Source organism: Aulostomus chinensis, chromosome 11 (assembly GCF_037954235.1).
Source record: "Aulostomus chinensis isolate RoL2024-O1b breed Wild chromosome 11, RoL_Achi_v1.0, whole genome shotgun sequence".
Classification (NCBI taxonomy): Eukaryota; Metazoa; Chordata; class Actinopteri; order Syngnathiformes; family Aulostomidae; genus Aulostomus; species Aulostomus chinensis.
Window position 1 is genome coordinate 16,100,706 of NC_141330.1, and position 24,295 is coordinate 16,125,000.

Sequence of the window (24,295 nt, forward strand, 5' to 3'; positions counted from 1 at the left end):
GATGAGAAGACCCCCCCCCCCCCCAAAAAGACAATTGCCGTATATCAAACATGTATAAACTTAGACGAGCCCTCCTGTAATTGTGTCCTATGAATACACCCCCTTGTTCAGTGGCTTAATGGTGCTCAACCAGAGAATTACAACAGAGGTGTCGAATTACCTTCTGTTAATTATGTTCTGTCCAAGTTCTCACATTCACATTACAATTGTGGAATGTGCATTCATTAATTGGAATTGTCCAGATCACAGGGGTCCAACCATGTTGACACTGATTACCTTTACGGGGCAGATATTCAGGGTTTTTATGTTGCTTAATGAAAAAACTTGATCCATACTCACTACAAGGATCACTGTAGTAGAAAAATCAGTTTATCTACTGTATGTATATTTGATGAAATACGCCAAGGAGTTAATATTTTCTCCCACGTTTATTTTTCTGACTGTCAGTAGGATTATACTTCTTTCATGATACTATCACCCTTGAATGTGTGATCCCATCACGCAGGTCCAAAGAAGAGGGATTTCTTGTCCTAGGTGTGACTACTTGTCAACTTCTCTAGCATAAACATGTGGGTGCGAGTGTTGCACTGTGTCTCTCCTGATGCAGTCGCTCAGTAATACGAACCCCTGAGGTGTTTCTTTCACCATGGGGTGTCCACAGCCATGGAAGGACATTAATCACACACTTCAAAGATGCAGATGTACTCACACACTCACTTAGACACACTCACAGGGCGCCGTTCCTTTATGAACACAGGCTGCGTGTGTGCCTCCTCCATGTGTAGTTTAGAACCTTCGTCCCTCAATCATTTTTTAACTATTATGTATTTTTTTGGAATTCATGATTTTCATAGTTCTCTGTACCCCTCCAACTCCTCTCGGATGGCACCTGTCTGACTCTCCCTCTCAGGTCTTCTGTAAAATTGTTTATTAAGACTAAATGTCCTACTTCACCCCTTTTTCAACTCTAGTTGAATCAGTAGTTTGATAAGTTATTAATTTTGAAGTTGCTGTGGTAAAAAGCTGTTGTTGATGGTGATGGAGCTATTTTTTACTCCCATTTTGAGGTATGTATATACGGGAAATATCTGCCTGTCTCATAATCTGATTACAGTACATAGCCTCTCTGTTTGTGTGACAGTCCCCGGCAGATATCGGCACAATCCAAGATGGTGTAATGCAATACACTCTCAAGTAATTTGGTTAAAACTTACTGTTATGGAGTTATTTTCTCATCTACAGATTGGCTTTGTCTCCCTTCTCTGTCCCAAAAGACCGAGTGACCACACAGGGGTCCTGCTTCTTGGAAAATGTTGCTTATATTTTAACACATACTACTACTTTTCTATTTCATTAGAATTATGGTTAACAAAAAGTCCTCTCAGATTATGAAATGAATGTAGGCGCTCACTGATGGAAATGTTGGATGTCGAATCAAACACAGTGTTATTGAAATTTTCCATTGAGGCGGTTGCTAACCAATCTGGAAGACTGGAACTGTGAGATGTTTTATGTGTTGATTGAGGGTTGGCATAAGCGTGTTTCTTACTGGACAAAGACCTCTGCTATTCCTTGCTAGCGTCTCTCAACCATCAGACGTTCCGTATGGTTTTGTGTCTGTCTTGATCTAATTCTGCCTGTAAGGGTGGCGCAGTCACAAACGCATTACCAAAAGAAATGTCCTCCTTTGATTTTTATTACTAGTGTGTGCACAACAAACAGCTTAGCAAAACTGTCTATTGATATGGTTATAAGTAGATTGAAGGTTCCTTCATCCTTCATGGACAAAGATAGAGAATACTGCGTCTGTCCCTCTTCTCTCCCTGCTGCCTCTGTCTCTGACTACTTTCTGCCCAGTACTTAAAAGGTCACTGTCTCACTGCTGAAGCTAAAGGATTAGTTTGATTCCAGTTTCACTCTCCTCTGCTTTATTCTTCTCTGCTTGTTTACTTCCTTTTCCCTTCTTCTTTCTTTTTGTCTTACATCACGTTTTTGCCCCCACCTCTCTCCTCCTCCGCCTCCTCGTCACCCCTTTCTTCTGTTAGGTGTGAGAATCTTCGCTTATTGGTTTTCACTCTGAGATTGTTGGAAGGAGAAATTGCCTGTCATGGCTAGAATCAGGAAAGATTACAGAAGGTCCAGGCTGGGATTGTTTTGAATGGTGTAGTATGGAATGCACCAGGGTTGAATGGCATGAAATTGTTGGGAGTGTATGGGAGAGAGTGGAATAGTTTGGAATGACAAGGACTGAGAACAGTTTATGGAGGATGTGGTGTCTGGAGCAAGAGGAATTTTTCATATTTGAATCCGATTGTTATGTCCTATTCAACAGAAGGGCTTCAAATATTTATCCTCCATCACATCATTACCTCTGTGTCTGTTCAGACCTGCTGCAGCGTTTTAAATAAATTAAATTAAACAAAGACTGAGCTTCAGTATGCTGGGAAAACATGACATCACCTTCTCTCCCTCCCTCATCTTTACTGCCTATTTCCTCTCTTTCACACCCATTGCCCCCCCCCCCCCCCCACACACACCTCCTTCTCTAACTCTTTCTTTCTTTCTCAGTCTATGACATCACCTGGTGTGATTCATAGTAGCAGCTCTTGTGCAAGCCTCTAGGTGGCAGCTTTGGCTTGGAAGAGCTTTTAGTTGCGAGACTGAATCCCGTGGATGAGGTCATGCTTCTGAAAAATATATTTGTTTTTCTCATTCATAGTTTAAAAAGTCGTATTTTTCTGTCCTTGAAAGCTACGCATGCTTGAAGCCAGCTTTTTGTTCCCACTTTTAAAAAAAAAAACAACCTGAAATCAATATATTGGAATAGAATTAGACATCATAATCAGTTTAAACAGATGGTCTTGCTATTTCACTCATTTCTGATCTCAAATGACATCACTGTTTGGCCAGATGAAGTGATAAATAACAAGGCAGTTGACTTTAACAAGAAATATTGTGTATAAAAAAGGTCTTTAATATTTAACCATTGTGAACACTTTGAAAACGAAAGCAACTCCCTTGTCTTGTGACAGTTTTTGCCTATCTTCAACAAATCACCAGCCTGTCACACTTGGTCACGCTGCTTGTTTTACTGCCTGTACTTGTTCAACCTGGCGCCTGTCCTGAGTCTCTATTGCACTGTGCAACCAAAGAGGGCACTGTTTATCCATGATAGCACACTGATAGCAGATGAACCACGTTAGAGCAGCAAAACAGACAGACACACACACACACACACACCCTTCATGGAAAGTTACACTGGGATGTTTTGATTGTTTTTGGCTGCTCTCCTCCCCTCCCATTCTCCTCTCTGCCAGCCAGCCCCACACATAGCACTTCAGTTATGATTTTACATACCGGTTAGGCAAAATGACTCCCTAGTACACAATGTCAGCCAAATGAGGCACTCTCAGTTCCTGTTTTGGATGCGGACGGTTGGAGGGTATGGGTTTCAGAGAGGGGATGTGACTTAATTGAGCAGCAGACATTACAGGTGTTTATGAGAAAACCAGGGTTTTCGTGTAATTTTTTTTTGGTGTTAGGACTGATTTGAAAGTGATGTGTAATGCATCGCTGGACATGAAGGATTACTACCTTGATCCAAATACATTTTATGACCACTTGAGCTGAAATATTTCATGGTGTAGTAAGACTTCGTATGGCATTTGGAGAAAAACACATATTTTGGCTATTTACGTTTCTGGCTATACATTTATATTTTAGGCTGCAAAACTGTTGCAAGCACCCTGATTCAGCTCATGCATTTGTGTTATGAGCGCTTCTGCTGCTCTGTATGATTGTATTACATCACTGTAGAGTATTCTCACTCTGAGTGTGTGTGAGTGTGTACCTCACATACATGGCGTCTCATTCATAAAACGGGAGTGTGTGAGGATTTTCTCATTGGCTGACTGTGTGCTACGCAACATTACACGCCGCAGCATTTAGAGCCAATGAAAACTTCAAATGTTCTTTTTGACTCCACCCCTCACATATACACATGCACCCGTCAGCACACACAATCAGCTCACACACACACGTTTGGTCAACTCACACACAGTTGCAGAGGTGGTGAGAACTGATATTACAGGGCAAATCTGTTCGACAGTTTTTGACAGCTGTCATTCGGTGACATTAGACATAATGTTTTGTCTTCGTGTGGTAAAAACCCCTCCTGCGCTCTCTTTCTCTTTGCACCATCTAACAGATATGCGTGTCACAGTCCCATTTTGCTGATTTTCAAGGGAAAAGGAGTGAAAACGATGAAGGGGAGTGTGATGTAAGGGAAAAGGAAAAGTCAGCTGGGAAGAGAGGAGGGCGATGTGACGAAGGCTACAACCGACACAGACAGATGCACTTGAAGCCAAAATGAGCTAAAGCGACAGTCTGAGACAAAGAGATGAACAGGCAAGGCAATACGCTGCCAGGGAGCGTGCACTAGACTCCAGCAGATCTGCAGAGCCAGGGAGTAGTGAGATGAAGAAACCGCAATGTGGAAAAGGCACTGGAAGGTAAAGAGACAGTGGGGAGTGGTTTAAACAATGTGAGGAGAGAATCAATGTGCTGTAAAAGGAGGTTAAGCAGATGGTAAATGTCAGTCGGCAAGAATAAATGTAACGCGTACTGGTTGCTATGTCAGGTGACAGTTGCGAGAAAATAATTAAAATCAGTGGAAACAAAATTACCTTGAACATTATGAGTATCAGTTTGAATATCGATACATTACATTTCTACATCTGCACTTGCTTTTTTGATCTGTATTTTTTATGTCCATGGTTGTATAGTTAGACCTGATACAGGAAGTACACAGAGCCTGTGTGCTGTAATTACAGCTGTGGTGTTTATGTGATGCACTGAGCATCAAAAAGATGTTTTCCCAGAGACCCACAGTTCCCAAACTGGGATACATGTACCCCCAGGGTTAGGAACAATCATGTCAGGTTACACCTGAAAAATCTGTACTATTCTCTAAAAAGCCACTATAAAAAGTAAACCAGTATTTTTTATTTCCCCTACCGGTATTCTGTGACGACCTGCTTCCAATTTTCCTTTGATTCGATCTCACTCCACAAACCCAAGCTTGGCAATCAGAGGCAAAGTAGGGCTGTGGGAGGGGTTTCTTGGGATGCACCCCCAGTATATCTGTCAATAGCTGAAGAATAAGTCACGACTAGTTTTTGACAAAAGCCGTTTCTCGTCTCGAGTGCACCTGCTCTTCTCCTGTGCGTGGCCCAGCATGTGCATTTGTGTTTCCTTCATACCTAAAAGCTTTTGTCTTCCTGTGCCACTGAGAAATTTCCCACTTTTCCTCTTTCTACATCCATAGTGCCTCAGAGCAGACATACGACTGCTGGGATGGCTGTTAATGTTATGTAAAACCATTAAACCATTTTAAATAAAAAAAATACAAATAAAATGGAGCTACTATTTTGCTATACTTTGTCAGAAATTGTCAAGCACTTGATTCACTAATTTAACAAAAATTGTATAGTTTTAGTATGTCCCTTTATGAAAGCAAACAAATGAATGCCCTGTCCCATCTGTTCTGTAAAATATGATACATACGCAAACATTTTCCAAAGCCTGGAATTCATCTAAAGTCTACAAATAGACCATAAGTCCAAGCAGTCAAGTGTAACCATTTAGAGGCCTGGAAATTGGAGTGAACCCAAGCCCTGTGTGTGTGTGTGTGTGTGTGTGTGTGTGTATGTATCGTGGTGATCCTACAAGGTGACCCTCATGTAGGCAGCACCCAGTTAACGTTTAGATGCAATGGGATTAGGGACCCCAGCCAGTCCTGCTTGAAAAAATTCCCCTGAGAGAAATATGGATGTAGAAGAAGGAAGGCAGGATAGCCTGAGGAAAGGAGGGATCACCACTCAATCTCACCTATTGATTACTCTGAAGAAAAACATTTTGACCAAGGTGGTGAAAACAGCTATTACAGCAAAAAAAGAAAATTGTCAGGGGAGTTCAAAACCCAAATCAGTCTGATTCACTCGTATCACCCCTGATTCCTTTTGCATTTTAAGTAGACTTCATAAATGTAAGAGTACTGTAATTAATTTGTTTTTGAACCTCTTGATGTATTTCAGATGTCTATTGATAGAAAGCTACTCAGGGAAAGAAACAAGGAGTACTTTTCCAGTGGACTAAATTACACTGAAAATTCTTGTTCTTCTGAGAAATATAAAACGGAACAAATTCACTCTCAAAAGGTTGCTTTGCTTTTCAAACCAGAAAGAAAAAAAAGAAAAAAGAAGGCAAAGAATTTAATGAAGAATACCTGTCCAGGTTTTTTTCCCCCTAACTGTTTTTTTTATGGCAAGTGGGTTCCTTTTCCTCCTGTGGAAGGATGTGTATTCCTTATTCCCAGCTGAGGCCGGCCAGCCAGTCTCAGGAATATCGCCGACATTCCTCAGGGATTGGGAATACCCTGAAGGTACATAATGGGAATATTATGGAGGTTATATGAGCAATGGGATAAGGCGGGAGCTGAGGGTAAAGGCATGAAGGGTTGGGGGGTAGTAATGTGAAATAATAATGAACCACCTTTGTGTCAATGCTGGGTATGAAAAAGGAGTCACGCTTTTCCTTTCTTTCAACAAGTTGCATCAGGTTGCATTTAATGAGGCATTTGACCCCCAGTGCCCGACCTGGATGTGCCCAGTGGGGAACGCCTCGTGCCTGTGGAGATGTTGGGTAGCTCCCAGTTGAGAAAGTGGTTATGTGTATGTAACCCCCCTTTCACAGCTCCAGCCAGTTCATACTTATTAATATCAACATAAATAACTTCTCCCTTCTTTATATAATGCTGTGTAAGTTTGTTCATCAAGTGAGTGTTGACCTTTGAGGAGACCCAGAGTTCAAAATAGAGAACGCTAGCACAGCTCATTAGCTGTTCTGCGCAACCCTTTCAAAAAGCCTTCTCTACCAAAGTAAATCCTGCTCTGCAGAGCTTATGTATAAACTTTTTTGCACAGAACCATTATGTAGTTTGTTGGCTCTGAAACATGCAAGTTTTTGAAACCCGCCAAAAAAGCGAATTGATCCCTTTTTTATTATGATAAGACAAAGTTGCCTTCTGGTTTCTGGCGTCTCACGGTTTACAACTTAAGCAAACTTGAAAACAGGGTAAACAAACCGTTTAGTAGGAAGCAGCATGGAAGGCAGCGAATGTGTCGTAATGGCGTTAGTTTTATATACTTAGCTCCAGGAATTGATCAAACTCAACATAGACCGGATGATGTTGCGTTGCTGCTTGAATAAGATGCATTGAATTTGTGCTACAAAGCTACTCGCTACAGTTTTGTTTCTCATGATGATTAAATTTAAATATTAAAGTGTTGTATTTTATCAAATGGGAAAAAAACCCCCAAAACAGTGGGATATTGGCATTTCGTATCTGTCATCGACTGACTTGCGGTCTAAATATTGGCATTAGCCGTTGAAAAACTCATATTTGTCCACCGCTAATTCTTCTCTTCAACACAGCAACAAAGTTGGTATGACATTGATATGCAGAAGAGCCCACAAGTGTTAATCAGGGTCAGTCAGGGGAAAATTGAGTTTTATTTGCATAATTTGACAGGAGAAACTGGCCTGAGTTTAATATGTCAGGGTTGTGTTCAGCCAAGCAAACTTTCTTCTGTTGGAGGACAAACAGTGACACATTGTGTCTGAGTTCTTAATAGTGGTGCTAAAAGGACCAAAGAAAGATTATCAATATTCTTTGACATATTCATTGCTGCTTTCTCTGTTTTTGAATAATTAGCTTGTCTGTAACTTTACAAGCTGAGACGGTTTTGTCTTCCTTACTTCTAATTTGTCCTCTTGTCTTTGTTTCCCCTGTCATCTCGACTCAACAAGGCAAACAAATGTAATTTCCCTCATGAAGAGGAAATGAATGCTTGAAAGACATTTGTAATTAATGTGACATGCAAGGCTGTTGGTGCGGAGGGGAGAAAGTGTTTGGTTGACATGGATAGATACAAAACAAAGAAAATAGAGTGTTAGGCCTTCAAGGATGTGTCATGAATGACTTTTCAAGGCCGACTTTGAGCTTTTCCCTCTCGCCTCTCTTTCCTTTGGCCCCTTTTGTGTTGTTTTGGAAGATGACCCCTGCTTTCTGTCTGAGCGTCCAATACTCTGCCATCAGCGCCATTATTTGCTGACCACCTGCTGAAAGTGAAAGCAGGGGTGACCTGTATCAGTATGTGGGGATGTTCATGAGAGGCTACCTGCTGACGTGAAAGCTCTGGCTACCTTTGACTGAATAGAGAAACAGTATGGGCATATGGTGGTTTGTGTGTTGTATGAATTAATCAGTTTTGTGAGGGCCAGTCAGATATCGAAGAGGATGAATATGAGAGTAGTGGGAAAGGTGAAAGAATTCTGTGGGCCTCATAAGTATTTTTAATATATCTGAGTGTGTGACTGACTGCTTGGGGGTGTGTGTGTGTGTGTGTGTGTGTGTGTGTGTGTGTGTGTGTGTGTGTGTGTGTGCGTGTGCGCACGCGCGCACTTGAGTCCTTTTGTAATAAATTAATTCTACATGTGTCTCTGTCTAATCTCTCCTTCATACATATAAATGAATCAGCAATGTGCTAGATTTCCATGTGAGAGCACAGATATTAGATAAAGTGGATTTAAAAGCTGCCGATGATTTGAGCAGCGGGTTTAATTTGAACCATCATCACACAAAGTAACCTTGATTGCCAAGCAGAAAAAAATGACTTGACTGGAAGCATCGACGGGACCTCGCTTGACCAGACAAAACCTGAATGAATATGAGGAGCAAAGTGTGAGGTCATCCACGGTTGACAGGACGAATAACTTGACGGCTGTCTGCTCTGCAAGGCACCCCGTTGACAAGTCATAATAATAATAATAGAGGTTGATTATGTTTCTTCGGACACACACATGGAACTTCTGTCCTTCTACTACCTTCCACCACTTCTACTTCACCTGAGGCCAGTTGCACATTGCTGATTTCAAATTGAGTATTGGATCAAAATAATTTATCCATTCATCCATCCATTTTCTGCTGCTTATCCTGTTAAGGTTCGCCCAACAGCTTTCGACAAAAGGCGGGGTTCACCCTGGATGGGTCGCAAAATTGATCCCATATTGAATTGAATTAGGATCACTTGTTCCCCTTTGTTGCAGCATCTCTACAGTTCGTAGTGAAAGCCTGATCAGTGTCCACCTGTACCTACTCGGGATTGACACAAGCAATGTTTACCCAGATCTCGTACTCACATTGATTCCCTCTGTGGGAAGTCCATTCCTTAAAATGCCTGGCTGCAGATACCTGGAATGTAACTGATATATGGGAACAAACCATTGTAATAAAAAGGCATGATATATGGTACATTTGATTAAGCCTTTACCGTGTCATCTGTCAGATGTAGCGCGTGATGTTCTCTGTAACGAGGGATGTGAACAACAGGTTTTGGTCGACATGTCGGAGGCATTTATTGATACGATGGCCGGCTTAAAAAACATTTGTACTGTATTCAAACGTCATCAAGCAAATCTGAAAACCAATTAGGTCTGAGGGAGAAAAGGGTATTCCATGTGATAGTCAGACAACGTAAAATATAATGTAAAAAGAGGAGAGTGGAGAGTGAGTCGTGCAAATACACAGAATACAGAGCACGAATGAGACACGAGTCGAATGAGACAACAAGCTAGCAAATGAGTCGCTTAACCTCTGGTCAGAACTGATCAGATTACAGTCCTCAAAGCCAGCTCTTACAACACTACAGCAATTGTATCAATTCTTATAATTGGAGTTAACAGTGAGTCAATTCATGTGCTGGGGAGTTTATTTGGTCGTCGTTGTCCTCCGCTTATCCGGTTGGTCCGGGTTGCGGGGGCAGCAGCCTCAGCAAGGAAGCCCAGACTGTCTTCTCCCCAACCACGCCCACCGGCTCTTCCGGGGGAATCCCAAGGCCTTCCCTGGCCAGCCGAGAGATATAATCCCTCCAGCAAGGTCGTTGATTTGGTGTTAGGGTTATTCGTAGGTAGCCACATCCTTAGTAGTTGTTGGGAGTTTGTAGGGTTTAAAATATTTTATATATCAGACATCAGATTTGTGGTGGTGATAAAGGAGACCTGGTGCAGAGAACAAGATAGATGTCAGTGGTTTGGAAATGCTTGGGTTTCTCTCAGTCACACTGCAGACTTATTTGACCCTCTCAAAAGAAAACATCCCAGAGAAAATGGCAGAAGGTTTGTCTTTGAAGACGGCAGCTACTGTACACATTAAGCAATCGGCAACAGATGTCAGCAAGTTTAAGTTCAGAAGATGAGAGATTACGATAGAAACACTGAAATGTACCATAACCTATGTATATGTTCTTCTTTGGAATAAGGTTGGGATTTTCCAGCCCAAAAAGCATATCTTAGACTATCAACACAATGTTTTATTTCATATTGTTAGGATTAGTTATGTACTCTCTAAGTCTGCTCTGTGTAATCTGTGTGCTATAGAAGCTGGATCAAACACACTAATACAGAGACACGTGCATATACAGAAGTGTGTGAAGTTTATTGATAATCTGTGGCTTTATACTTGGCGGACAGATGGCTTTTCTAATCTTCCAGACAGACACTACCTTTTGATATCGGATCTGATGATTACTAAGTGTGCGTGTGTTTGTGTGTGTGTGTGTGTTTTCAAAGTATGAGCCTCTGCTGACAGTGCGTGTGGTTATTTAACCTTTAAACTAATTTCATGATTGTGGTCTGAATGTGTCTTTGTTCTTATGGTTGAACGATTTGGAAAAAATCGTAACTCTGCCACCTGCAGCCGAATTGCAATTTCAATTACATTTTTATTAATTACCCCTCTGTAACTCTTTTCATTTGACAGCGGTTCTTATCTGATCAGCAGTTTACAGCAGCCATTAAGACAAGTCTCTTTTTCTGAACCCAAATGCGGCACATTCCCTGATTAGTTATTTTGAGTTAATCATAAAAGAAATATGTGAATATTTTATATAATACATTTGAAAAGGAAGAGAGGAGAAGAGAACTTGATTTTCCTTTTCAGAAGTTCATCTTCAGGGGGCATGAATGTGAAATTCTGCATGAACACTTTTAACAAAGGCGGTGTTGAAGTAAACACACTCCAGGTAGTGTATCACTACCTTCACTTTGAAGTGAGCAAGTGGTGAACTTTCATCAACAGTGGCTGTAGGCACCAGTATGAGCTTAGAGCAGAAAATGGAACTGAGCACAACAGAAGACAACGGGACTCCTACTGTGCTGCTGAATGACAGAATGAGTGCTTGCAACAAAAAAAAAGACGAATATTATGCCAAGAAAACATGTCACGGTGATATAAATTTCAGGTGTGCTGCCCCTTTATTAGTGAATTAATGTAAGAGAAGCCCTTGATCCAGTTTACTAGCTCCTTAAAATACTGTAAACCTCTCCCTTCTGCTCCTCAGCCTGCCACAATGTCAGGGCATTACTTGCATTGATGCATTGCTCTCTGACTACCTGTCTGTCTCAGTGTATCGCCATACGCTAGCAGCATGATTGTCTCTGCTTGATTTAGCTTCTCTGACCTAATATCTGATTAAAGAGACTCAGATGTGTGTAGGAGCTGGATTAGCATATAAAAAGACAGTGACAGGACATCAGATAATTCTGATGCCATCTGGTTTCAGTTGAATCTGTTAGAAGAACAGTGTGTGTGTGTGTGTGTGTGTGCGTACGTGTGTGCGTCCACATCCCCTGCTCTTTGTTTTTTTTCCCACTTTTTGGCCTTTTCTTTTTTTTAAAAGGAATTGAAAGATTTCGCTACCTAGTTTTGTCCTATTGGTTCCTGTTTTTATTTTTATCTCCTGTGGAAAAACAGATGTGTTTAATGAACAGACTATGAACAGAGACATCAATTATTTACAATGAAAAACACTCTAAAGGGTTCAATTTTGTAATGGTTTATTAATAAGGAGGCAAATTCTCTGGGATTTGGCTTCATGTCTGCCCCACCTAGCTGATGTATTCAGGCACAAATGCATGTCGACACACAAGCAAACGGGCATGTACACACACACACACACACACACACACACACATGCACACCGCATAGGCAGCTCAGTGGTAAGAAAACACTCTCAGCAGTTCCTTAGAATCATTCATTGAGATGTCAGATTTCAGTAAATGTTTCATGTTTCAACGAAAAATGGCTTGGAAAAAGACAAGATTGAGACCACATCACCACCAGCCCACTATTATATATAAAAAAAAGTTGGCATAAAATAACCTGAAATGCTCGAGTCTCCTCCACCAAGTTTCACGACAATTACATCAGTCTCTATAAGATAATCTCACGGTGACAGTGAGACAGACAATGACAAAATGTAATCTTTGCAATATTTTAATTATATGTATTCATACTCAGGGCTTTTGGTCGATTCAGTTTTGCTTGCAGCCATGGTAACTGTACTTTTTGCTTCATTTATCCATCAGATCCATCCGTGAGACCCTTGAAGTCTTTTTTCCTTACTTATAGTAACCCTGTGCTCTCTATCATATCAACGTCTCTCTGTCAAAGAGTGCTCTGCATGAACAGCTTTTAAATTCATGTTGTTATAATGAGAGGTTATGATAACAAAGTGCAGGATGCTTAAAATGCAAAAGCTTAGAAACAGAGCAGCCTGTTTGATTGTTTGGGAATGTACAGAAACTTTGAACTGGTAAAATGGCTGAGTAGAACAGACTCTCCAATCATCCGTTTACTTGCCAACGTCCACATTCCTTCTACCATTCAGCACATCACCAAGAGGCGTGTGTGTGTGTGTGTGTGTGGGGGGGGGGGGGGGCGGCGGCACAGTAGTAGTTGTGATTAAGAGCTTTGCAGTGTTCATTTCGAATGCTGTGGCATTGCAGGTAGGAAGATCAGGTAATGTGTTCAGGGCAACACAGGGTTTCAATTAAGAGCATTATAGCGATTATTTGTAATGTGGTGGAACTGCAGGTGCAGACATAGCTGTGTGTGTGTGTGTGTGTGTGTGTGTGTGTGTGTGTGTGTGTGTGATGCGTGTAATTTGAGGAGACATTTCCAGTTGAACAAGGTAGTCCACTAAGCTTATTATTTGTGATGCTGTGGTGCAAAATGTGTTTTCTTCAGATTAATTTAATATACCTAACCTTTCCCCATTTTTTTTTTAATGAAACAGGCGAGCTCAGCTGACTGCTTGTGTGGAGGAATTCCCAATATTTGTTTTGCTAATGTTAGTAACAAGAAGCTAATTACCTGTAATCTGATAACGTGACATGGTGAGGTTGATGCCATGTCATGGACATGTTTGAGGTCATCCTCATCTTTGACACAGGCCACAGACAACGTGCTGCCGTTCATGCTAGTTGCAGGCACACTAATGTTACTGCAGGAGCTTTTAGGACAACTGTTCCACGGTTGTCTTTTAAGTATATCTGATGTTTCACCAGGTGTTGCCGAGTGCCATGTGACACCCTGGCCGATTTTCGCTCTACATGACAAATGTAACAGCCAGCATCCTCTCCATCAGGCTTTGCACCACTTTTGACTTGCCATCACTGCTCTTTGTTGAAAAAGCATGGCGTAATCACACCCTCATATCCTGCCGCATTTAAGACAAATCAAAAAATGTCACTTCATCTGTTTCTCCTCATTCCCTGCATCCACTGACAATTCAGTCATTGAAATTTGATACTGTTTAATTTGACCTGTATTGTCATTCAGTGGTTCAGGTGCTATTTGCCTGGAACGGCTGAGTTCAGTGCCTTTTTTGTATGTTGATCTTGCATTTGGCACAAACCAATTTTTAAGTAAACATGGTTTCTCTTTTTTTTTTTTTTCGTCACTTAAGTAGTTTTGCCTCTGATCACCCCTGTAAAACATTAGTTTGCTTGCCAGTTTCAAATCTCTCCATCTCATTCCCCTTGGTATCTTTTACGGGTCAACTGATTATTGACAAAACTATTTGTCATTTTTTTCACAATACATCAATTGGCATATTTTTTATTGGCTGGCTTGTTTAATGAAAAAAACTTTTAATTTCCAGTAAAGGCTCAATAAATCAATTAAAAACAATGTATTTTGCACACAGCACACAGTTGGACACAGTGTTTGAAAGAAACTTTCCAGTGATGGATTTTATTCCAATTAATGCAACCTAATAACATCCCAGTGAATATGTTTAATTAAAATAACGATGTTGCTCTTGGTTATCCTGTCTGACATGAACTTGAAAATAGGTTGTCAATTCAAGAAGAGAACATGATTTCCATTGCTGTGCTGCAGCTTCAGATGTAGGCTAAACAGGGAAATCTGATGTGTTGATATATATTGACCTATACATTGTATTATTTTTCATAAATCTTTTTTTTCCTTTGCTGCTTCACAATATCTGCAACAGATATCTGCTTTATTGTGCAGTCTTTCATACTTTCTTGTTGAGAGAAAGTGTCATATACGAATATTTTATCTATTTATTTAAAACAGTATTCACCAAGATTAAAAAATAAATAAACATGAAAAGAACAGAAGGGAAAACTGATGACACTGGTATTCCTGAAAATATATTCTGTCGTTCAGATCGGTCAAAGCCTGCAGGGAGCACTTCGTGATTGGAGTCATTTTATGAACACATTATTTCTTTGTATTTTCAGGTTGCTGCATGCTGTCCATGTAGATGATTTCATCTTTCCTTTTTTTTTTATTTTTTTTTTAGGTTTGGCGGTTTTTTGTTTTTTTTTAACATATATTAAAAAGAAAAAGAAAAAAAGCTGGCCTCAAACCCATAACATCATCAGGGCATGTTATCAGTCCCTGCCCTCTGAGCCAGCAGGATACCCCCTCATGTTCTCTGTATCAGGAAAAATAAAAGCGCGATGCATTGAGGCTATTTGCATATCATTTGCATATGAACCCCAACTGGCTGTTTTTGGAATGCCAAGAGGCTAAATTCAGTATTTATTACTCGGGCCCATAACTAGTTTTCACATTTTCGTGGCATTTGCATCTGATTTGCATGTCCCTCAGCTTGGATCTGGGAATACGGGGCCAGATGACCTAAATTGTTTCAATTCCACCCTGAAATAAAAAAAAAGTGGAGGAAGGTCTAATTATTACTATTAATCGAATTAGGACGCTTTACATGTGGAGCGTAAATATAGGAAAGGGTTATTAGCTGCAATAGCAAGCTGAGGAAAGCTGCTTTTAATGCAAACTGCTTTTGCATGGAGATAATTAAGTGTGTGTGTGTGTGTGTGTGTGTGTGTGTGTGTGTGTGGAGGGGTTGGGTGGGTGTCTTGAGGTTGAGCAGTTGGTTTGATTTCCCACATCACATCATCACCTCCCTCTCCCAGTAGTATTGATTAAAAAGCTCCTTTTGCTTTTTAGGTTCCTTATATAGGACAAAACTTTTCCGCACTGAACTCTTCTCACACTCTTCATTTACACCCTGTGGACATAATTTGATATATTGGATATGGATCGATTAGCTTTTGCTCTGTAAACTTCCGGCACATTTATGAGTAGCATAGGAATTAGAATTATGGAGGAAACCCATTTCATCCACGGAAAACTTGTTCTTTCAGTCGCTATCAGTTTTTGAATGTAAATTGAGCAGCAGCCTCAGCGCAAGCTCAAAAAGTTAGCTTTTGCTTGTTCTTACAGTAGAATCTGCTAGTTTGTTGAGGTCTGACCCAAATTGTACCTTCAGAGAAGTGTGACAGTTACACAAAGCGACTGAAGTAGTTGTGGTAAGTTTATTTATTTGATCCAAAGTCCGTGTTCAAACAGTCTCTTGTTAATTACTCTTAAGAATCATCATACCTGCAGCGTCATGACAACTCAATAGGGTGAACAGAATTGGTTGAAGTCAGTGAGAGCTTTCAGTGACCACAGACCAAAGCCCCTCTTAAATATCCCACACCACTCATATTAAGGTCAAACCTTAACTTCACCTGCTGCAGTTCCTTTGTCTGTTCAGTTTTTTTTTCCTCCTGGGACAGGTGAGCTTTTGCATACAGGTGGCTCCTACTTTCTTCCCTTTCTCTTTACTTTTCTCTCTTTCTTTTTCTTTGTCTTCTTTGACAAACAGGAGAGCAAGAATATTCTCTCTCTCTCTCTCGCTCTCTCTCTCTCTCTCTCTCTCTCTGACTGCCTGACCCCAACCTAGACCTTAAACCTAACCTGAACCTGATTCTAGCCTCGACCCTAAAACCAAGTCTTGACCCTCAAACGGCCCTTTGAAGATGTGATGACCTGCTAAAATGTCCTCACTTTCCAAAAATGTCCCCACTCTGTTGGTTAAATACGTATTCTAGTCCTCAATATGTAGCAAGTACAAGAACACACACACACACACTTGCATGTTTCTGGATCCCTCGTACACTGCTCACACATTTGTGTACACTGCAAATTGGCTTAGGTTCCTCCCATGGACTTTTTTTTTTTTTTTGCTTAAAATTTAACATGTATGTACACAGCACACACCTCATTGAGAATAAACTGCCATCTCCGAAGGCAAACAGAAAATATAATCACATTTGTAATGTCAGTGATGTCGTGCGTCAATATTTACCCACTGTGTTATTGTTGTGAAATGGGGAACCGACTGTGGTTGCCATGGTCTGTGTGGTTTTGACAGTTGTCTTTGAGGCATAGAGAGACACGCACGCATGCACACCCACACCCACACACACACCCACACACACACACACACACACACACACAAAATTATGTTGTATTTCTTAGAGGTGAGATACAAAATGAGTCGATTAACTGTCCCAAAATGTGTTTCAAGGTACATTGTGTTTCTGCTGTTTTTCTCTCCCTGTATTGCCTTTCTTTTTTTTTTTTTTTTTTTTTTTGGTCATGCATCAGGGTTAAATTCCAAATCTATATTTTTCATATCATAATGTTTTAGATTGTTTCCCTGGGAAGAACATAACCTTTAAAATGGCCAGTTTACACGTGAAAAATGACAAAACCCCCTTTAAATATTTCCCTGCGCTGAATACAATATGAACTGTCATGTTGTGTTCGAACGCTCATGGACTTGGTATTCTTAAAGCTATTTGAGATGTTCTGATTGATTGATTTCGGTCATTTTGCGGGCTGTAATGTATGGCGCTCTTTCACTGTGTGGGATAATACTGAAATGAATATTACTGTGAATATTTTGTAAATCCTAATTTGTGCGTCACTCTGGATTATTATCCTAAAGAGGTGCGGGATGTACTTCTAGTTTCTCTACTAATGTCTGCTAGCCTGTTCTGCTCATTCCCAAGCACAGCAGCTTGAACCAGCTTGAAACACTCTTTTGTACTTCTGCTGCTAAACAAAGTATTACCGGAAGGTTGTTTCTCTGACAGTGTCACTTTGAGTTTGTCAGGTCTGACTTTCCTCTTGGCCCAGCTAGGCGAAATATATCTTCATAAGTCGATAGTCAAATGGTGTTAATAATGAGAAGACACTTAGCCTTGCCTCCATTGAGATAGTGAAAGAGTGCACCATGTTTCACTTGGAGTTGTGTGGCAAGAGAAATCATTGGTATATTACCATGTCAGTCAGTCACCTTCCAGGCTCTTCTTTTTCCCAGACACACTGACTTTTGTGCCCTTGACTCTAATAATCCCTCTCTCGCCATGTGAAATATCTTTTCATGCCTGCACTGATGATCATAATGGTTTTCTGTCTGGGCTGCAGACTAGTGATTGGCCCCAATTACTGCATGAACCTGAGGCTTCAAATCATCCTCTATATGCAAGGTGAGACATGTAATGGAAAAAATCTATTTAGGCCCAGTCTCCATCCCGTCTGTATGCAGCTCAATAAATCACGCTTAATAAAGAATTAAATCATCAGGAGTCCATGGCCAGATGTTTAACATTACTGTCCTCTGAAGTACATTTTTTTGCCATACATGACACATCAGTGCCCTACAAGCCCTTTTATTCCTTATTTTTTTTGTAGAGTAGCAAAATATCCCCTAAACATACAAAATTTCAAAATCACAATATGCCTCATCTCAAAATGAAATATTGCAGAAATATCCGGTCCTAAAAATCGAGAGATGAAAGAAAACATCCTTGTCTGGCACATATCTTTATAAAAATAACACCTCGATCACTGTTTTTTCAATGAAAATTAGAATCATGATGTAAAAAATATAATTCCTTCTGATGTCACAAATCAGATTGCAATTACAATACCAGTCAAAATAATCATAATTAGATCTAAATTGTTCAGCCCAAACTCACACAGACAGCTCACATCTCCTACTTAATTACTAAACTGCCAGGGCTCACTGATGGCATGAAGTGATTGGATGAATATATTGCAGATCGGTTAAGTCCATCGGCAGTTGTTTTTTGATCATGTAAATTGCAATTTATAATGTGCATAAACAGGAACTGGCAGGTAGAGTTGAGCCATGTGGTTTGCACACTCTTGTTGCACTGATTTCTGCGTGTCAGATTGCAAAGCTTCATCAGAAATGTCATCGGTTCTAGAGTTGGTTGTAGAACACTTCCGGTTCTGGAGTTCTATCGTCATAGCAAATTTAATCAAATTCCATCCACAGCCTTTTGGGTTTCCTGCTAACAGACGGACTGCTAAACAGTAGTGGAGGACGTGTGCAATCTGCAATCAAGGGGATTCAACAATCCAATCAAATTGAATTCATAGTTTATAATCGTTGCATGCGCATGTTGTTCAAGTACGCCTGGGAGTTATTGCTTCTTATGCTGATTGTTGGGGAGCTCAAAAAGAGCAACTGTTTTTTTTTAATTCTACAGCACGAACATCAGTTGCTTGACCCAGTTCAGCACCCCCTATTTTTATAGAACAAATAGCCTCTCCTGATATTTTTGATATGATGTCGAACTACCATGACTGAAGGTTTCCTACTGTTCAGCCTGGCCTTACAATTTATTGCTAAGCAGCGAGGTAGGAAACGGTGAAGGAGAATTTTTTACACACACACACACACACACACACACACACACACACACACACACACACACACACACACACACACACACACACACACACACACACACACACACACACACACACACACACACCCCTGAGCAAGTACATCAACAATCATGAGTTGTTGAGCTGATGCTGGCTGGTCAGCTCTTTAATAACTGTCCACTGTCACTTGTGCAGTATTTTTAGTTCTACAGGGAGTCTTTTCTGGACCCAGGTGCTCCAACTGTGTCACTCTGATCAGATGTAGAGACAGATTAACCTCAGCCTTTTGCCCTTTAAAGAAACTTCTATCATCCAAATTAGTGGTTAGTTTCTCTCCCAGCATTCATCATTCCTGCCCTGCTTTCAGCTGAGCTCGCCTGCTATTTTTCACTGAGGTACCCCCTCTTAATCTTCTAATGCTGGGTCTCTCCTATGTGCTCCCTGTCTGTTTCTCTACATTTTTATCATGCTCCTCCTTTTCCTTCCTTTCCTCTCACTCAACCTCGGCTTCCAAAACCTCCCTTTCCCATTCTCCTTTCACAAAGCTTTTTTGACACTCCATCAGTTTTTCTCAACTAATTTCTCTTGATTCCTTCCCTCTCCCTCAACCCACCACCCTTTTCCTTCCTGTCTCTCTTTCTGTCTCTGTCTGTCAGACTGCCTCACTCTTTTCAGCAGTAATGGACTCATAGTTGTTAAGGACAGGAGAAAAATCCCAAGTGAATAGATTGTTCTAAGATGTTGTCAAACTGCTGGCACGAGTGCTTTGGCGGGCCCCTGCTGTGCCTAACTTGGCATATACTCCCGGCTTCCTATTACACACCAACACACAGAAACAGTCAGACACACACTACATCTCTCTCTGAGACGGTAGTTTATGTGCATGCCTCAAGAATCATTTCTGTGAATGTCTGCCAGTTAACAAAGGTGATATACAGGAGCGATGCCGTCAAGACTCCCAGTGGGTCTTCACGGACTGCATGGTAAAAGGAATCAGAGTATCTGAAATGACATTTTACAACATGTGCGCACTGATATGTAGTTATTTAAAAAAAAAAAAAGAAATTCTCATTATTTCGGACTTTTATTGACAATAATGAATAGGCATTTGCCACACCTGACAACTTGAAGGCATTGCAATGTATGTATATATAAATGTAGGCATTGATTCCCAGTGCAGCACAATTGAAGGTAGTGCACTGGAATGCATGTCACACATTTGAAACTTAGGCATGCAAGGCACTAGAGCCACCAATTTCTCTTTCAAGGATTTGTAATGGTTGAAATGTGGCCTCAAGCAGAGATGATGAGAGGCTAAATGTGTCACCCACGTTATTCATAATCAAACTTTCAGTCTTCCGCTCCAACAGGTTCTCTCAAAAGACACTTTGTGCAACGTGGTATGGAGAGGCATTCAAGGCCTGATTTCTGGATTAGTTTTTTTATGCTAGCAGTACCCACAGTCTTATTTTAGGAGCGTGACTTGTAAGTGCTTTTTGTTGTTAGGTTACAAAAAACGTGTTCTAGCACATGTGAAACTCTTTACATTGCCGTATATATGGACAGAAATTACATGTCGTCTTTGGCATCGCCTCTTAAAAAGGGCATTGATAAACTGATTAAATAAATAAGACATCTTCCCTCCTCTCAATTCTAAGTGGTTGGTTACGCTGATGAGCGCAGTAGTGTTCTTGAAGTTGAGCTTTTGTGTTTTGATCCAGGCTGATTCCGCTCTGAGGGCATTGAATACTATCAACTCTGAACTTCCAGGGATACAAATATAGATATATAACAAAGATAAACCCATAGGCCCACATGCAACTTTTCCACGTGCAGTATAATGATACCCTTCTTCTGAGATCTGAGTGGGATGTGTAAAATTCTTGGGAGTTTCTCTTTAAAAATCCATTATGTGCCAGGCTGTAGTTGTCATCCTGTATCTTTGATGATGCTCTTACATGACTGCATGAGTATAAATTGCATCAGAAGCATCTGACAGAATAGCAAGAATGTAAACAGTCACAGTGAACTAGCGCTCCCTCTGTCCTGGAGTTGCTCTGGTGTTTCATCAGATGACTAATTGCTGGCGAAGATGAAACATGCGGTTGTGCTCAGGTGGAGTTTTGTATTTGTATACTGATGTTACTATTGGTATACATGTTAATATCTCCTCTCCTGTATGAGCAATATGATGGTTTTCATGTAGCTAGTGGAGTGGAGAAAACTGTATTAATAATTAAATGGCATGTGGGATTTTTCACTTGTGACTGACAGCTGTAAGAGCCTGGGTAACTGCAGTGTGTGTAGCCTGCATCTCTCTCTAATGACAGTTGATTGCATTATCATCCATGGCTGAGTGGTTGCTCACCCTGCTAGACAGATAGACCAACCGCCAAACCCCCAGGCCCCTGCATGTGTGTGTTTGTGTACATGTGTGTGTTTGACAGAGAGCACGTTTGTATTCATGTGACTGTTATTATTTGCCTGTAAAATTTAATCTGAGATGAAAAGTCCTCTAAGGCCCATTCACAATTTGCCACGTCAGAGAGGTTAACACACACTACATAGTACACATAGATTCATACTGACACATAGCTTCACTTACACACACAGGCACGCACACACCATCTTATTTTAACACAAACACACTCACCCTCTGAGTAGGGGGACCATTTTAGACTAAAGGATGTGAGCTGAGAGTCTGTTTAGATATTCCAAACTTGTCACTACTCACACACACGTTATCACATGTGATTCAGTATATCAGTTGCCTCTTAGACCTGTTCACGAACGATACGTTGTGTGTATTAATTTCCCAAATTGCAGAGTCACGGCCTCATGTATTGATCCCTTTGGTCAGATTCACACTGATGCAGTGACCAAATGAATGTCCCGAATGATATCAGTCATGCTAATACTGGTATAAATGTGAATGTGATTTTAAAACTGTTATGTTACAATATTTATAGTTCTGTTGAAACATCTGTGTTTTTACAGATGCTATACTCATGACTGAACACTAAAGACCATCTTTAGTTTATTGGTATTTCAAAAACTTAAAGGAAAAAAGCTGTTACAACTTCTCAAAACATGCTCTGTTTTCCATACTGTAACGACAGTGATTTCCTAATCAACTCTCAGAGGTACATGATACTGTTCAGGTGAAGTTGGTTTAAACATCTCCGTCCGGAAGTGTGTCCCTGCCAGGCTGTCCTCCCCAGAAGAGTAGGCAGATATTCTATAAATAAAAGTGGCAAAAACAGACCGTATTCATGTACAATTCAACTGAACGATGCCACCTAGTGGCAGCAGTAGTTATTACCATAAGAAATGATGACGTTGCATGATGTTAATAAAAAAGAGGAATCTATAGAAAGAGGTGGAGGGAGCAGTAGGTGAATGGATGGATGGATAAGATATACTGTAGAGCATGTTTGTGGCTGCTGAGTGGAAAAGATGATTTTGTCACATTGCCCTCCAAACAGTGCTCGTTTGAACCAACACCGTGATCCACTCCTCCACCCGAACCAAGCCTGTGCACTGAGTTGAAACTTGTTTCAAGACTTGGAGCATTCGTCAGCCGGATTCAGCTGAGTAACATCATTACAACGGGTTCTTGGTGTTGATGGCTGATATTTCATAGAGAGAAATGGCTGACAGTCATCAGCACAGAGTTTTCTACCATGGTCACGTCATGAGGTAAAAGCCCTCTGTATTTGAGGTGTTGTCCCCACAACTTAGAAAGGGCATTGCATTAAAATTTATTAAAGTTATGTTTTACATGCCAGTCATTGTGATTGTGTGTATTTAAATCGCTTGTTTCTGGGCTGACAGAGACAGCTGTTGCTGTCAGAGGGAGCGGGAAGTGGCTATGACTACGCTGACGACCAAGTTGGCTTTTTAACCCCCCTATCCACCCCCCCAAAACAAACAAACAAACAAACAAACAAAAAACAACAGCAACCCCAAACGTTGTCATCCATTGGTGATTATTAACTATGGATCATCCAGCTGGGGATCTTAGCATCTTACTTGATTGTGACTTTGGGAGTCACTACCCCACCCTGCCTCCAGTCCACCTGTCCTCCCAGCCAGCCTGGTATCCAGCTGTCTGGTCTGCCAATAAGTCCAGACAGGCCTCGTTAGCTCAGTCAAGTGTATCTATTCACCCCAAAGCCACCCCAAAGCCCCAGCATGCCTCCTCCTTTAAACCACTACTGCACTGTATCCCAAGGTCAGCATGTCCTGTGTGTGTGTGTGTGTGTGTGTGTGTTTGTGTGAGAGAGAGAGAGAGAGAGAGAGAGAGAGAGAAAGGGCAGAGGCATGGAGAAAGATGTGTTAGAGATAGAGGGTGTAAAGGATGGAGGGTAAAAAACAGAGATGACAACAGAAGTGTGTTCGTGTGTACATGTGTATGAAGCTGTGCACACGTACGTGTGTGTGTGTGTGGGGGGGGGGGGGGTGGAAAGTGGGTCATGATATGGTCTGTGTGTGAAGGACCAGAAGCATCGTATTGACCCCTAGGGCTGCTGTCTGCCTCTTCCATCTCACACACACATCCCAATACTCCCAGGCACTGCTGCCTTTCCTCACATATATCATCTACCAGGGCTGAAGACCAGAGGGGAATTGGAGGCCCTGCTTCTCCGGTCGGTAGAATCTACACGTCTCTGTCGCTCAGATACTCTCAGTGTTCATAATACATTATATAGGGAAATAAGTGAGTGGAATCTGAGAAAGCTGGATAACCAGTGTGCTGAGAAGGCAACAAGTAAATCCAAACATTTGCATTCCATCCTTTAGTACAGTTATGTGGCTTTTATATGACTCTACCTGCAAATCCCCACTAGGGACACTTGCACAATGCATGTATAGCACTGCTGGTTAGTTCAGAAACTTTGTAAAGTGGATCTGCATGTCTGAGATGGAAAATCTGATACTGCAGCCACAGCGATAGCAGAGAAAGTGGGGGTTATATATGATATATATCCATAATTGAGAGAGCGCATTAAAGGAGTCTCTATGAAAGGTTTATGGTGCTTTGAGAGAAGGGAGTCTCCAGAGCTCTTTTCCTTACATAAATATACAAGATCCGACTGCAGTGAATTTCCCTGAACTGCCTGAAACCCAAGCAGAAAAGAATCAGAGGGAACCTTAAGATGCTAAGTACTCTCGTGGAAGGTAGAAAAAACAAATCTGTATGCAGAGTAATCCCTACTGCAGTTCCATAATTCTGGAAAGCCACATTGCAGTTTAGTTTCAGATTGTTGCCAAGTCGACACCAAAAGTCTAAATAAATCTCTTGAA

General features: G+C 41.0%; 1 protein-coding gene across 4 annotated transcripts in view; it reads left to right on the forward strand.

The window, feature by feature from the left end:
• cdkal1 (CDK5 regulatory subunit associated protein 1-like 1) overlaps positions 1–24,295 on the forward strand; it is a 228,870-nt gene that overhangs the window by 4,082 nt on the left and 200,493 nt on the right. The gene's annotated exons all lie outside the window — the stretch shown is intronic.